Here is a 1,515-nt window from a genome sequence, read left to right on the forward strand (position 1 = left end):
ATATATATATATATATATATATATACACACATATACGACGGGCTCCTTTCAGCTTCCGCCTACCAAATCCACTCACAAGGCTTTGGTTGGCCCGAGGCTACAGTAGGAGAAAGTTGCCCAAGGTGCCACGCAGTGGGACTGAACCCGGACTAATGTGAACCACACAGCCACGCAAGTTAACAATATGTACGTATGTATGTATGTACACACATCTGCGTGGAGTGAGATACATACGTATATACATAGAGGTACACGTACACACACATACATACATATTTATATAAATAATATGTATTCACATTCATATATTTTATTCTTTAATTTGTTTGAGTCACTTTACTGCGGTCATGCTGGGGCACCGCCTTTAGTCGAACAACTTGACCCCAGGATTTATTGTTTGTAAAACAAGTACTTATTCTATCAGTGGTTTTTTGTCGAACCGCTAAGTTAAGGAGACGTGAACACACCAACATCGGTTGTCAAGCGCGATTATGGGAGGGGAGAAACACAGACGCACAAACATTCACACACAGACACACGCACATATGCATATATATATATATAGAGAGAGAGAGAGAGAGAGATATGCAGGGCAGGGAATCGTCAATTAGTAATAACATTTTAGAGTAATAATTTGTAGTTTTGGAATCAGTAGTTCTTTGGCTGCTATTTCTGAATTCTCAGTATGTTGGAGAAACAGGTTACTGTCAATCCCTATATATTTATGATTATATATATATATATATATATATATATATATATATATATATATATATATATATATATATATATATATATATATATATATATATATATACGATTGGCTTCTTTTAGTTTCCGTCTACCAAATCCACTCACAGGGCTTTGGTCGGCCGGAGGCTAGAGTAGAAGACACTTTGCCAAGTTGTCACGCAGTGGGACCGAACCTGGAAACATGTCGTTGGTAAGCAAGCTACTTACCACGCAGTCACTCCTGCGCATGTATAATGCACTTAATACATATAAAGAATACTTAACACATGCTACTTCTATATGCTGTGTACAAACATTTAAATAAGTGTATATATTTATAGAAATGCCACTGTATTGTATCAAATATATCATCCACTTCATCTAAATCCAGGACCAAGTTCTGCAATAGTCTTGGGTTCAAAAACCCACATCGCTTCAATGCCATGCTTCAAAAATTAAGAAAGCTACATAATGTGGACGTTGATGTCTTCGAAAAGGAACTAGACTCCCGCCTCTCTACAATACCGAATGAGCTGATGGCCCGTCATGAGGTACAGACGGGGGCAGTGGAATCGAACTCACCCATACTCCAAATGAGCCAACAGCTGAGAAACAGCACATGCACACACACACACTGAAATCTGTACACACACACATGCATACATATATATATACTGAATCTAAATTTAGCATATAGTTTACCTGTGAAGGTCTAAACTTGCTGGCCACGTTACTATCATTAATAACGGTAATAACACTTCTTTAGATATATATATATATATA

At 37.3% G+C, this 1,515-nt stretch overlaps 1 protein-coding gene across 1 annotated transcript in view; it reads left to right on the top strand.

Moving 5' to 3' along the window:
• Positions 1-1,515, top strand: part of LOC106874449 (alpha-1A adrenergic receptor) — a 232,052-nt gene that overhangs the window by 3,336 nt on the left and 227,201 nt on the right. The gene's annotated exons all lie outside the window — the stretch shown is intronic.

The sequence above is a fragment of the Octopus bimaculoides genome, chromosome 2 (assembly GCF_001194135.2).
Source record: "Octopus bimaculoides isolate UCB-OBI-ISO-001 chromosome 2, ASM119413v2, whole genome shotgun sequence".
Classification (NCBI taxonomy): Eukaryota; Metazoa; Mollusca; class Cephalopoda; order Octopoda; family Octopodidae; genus Octopus; species Octopus bimaculoides.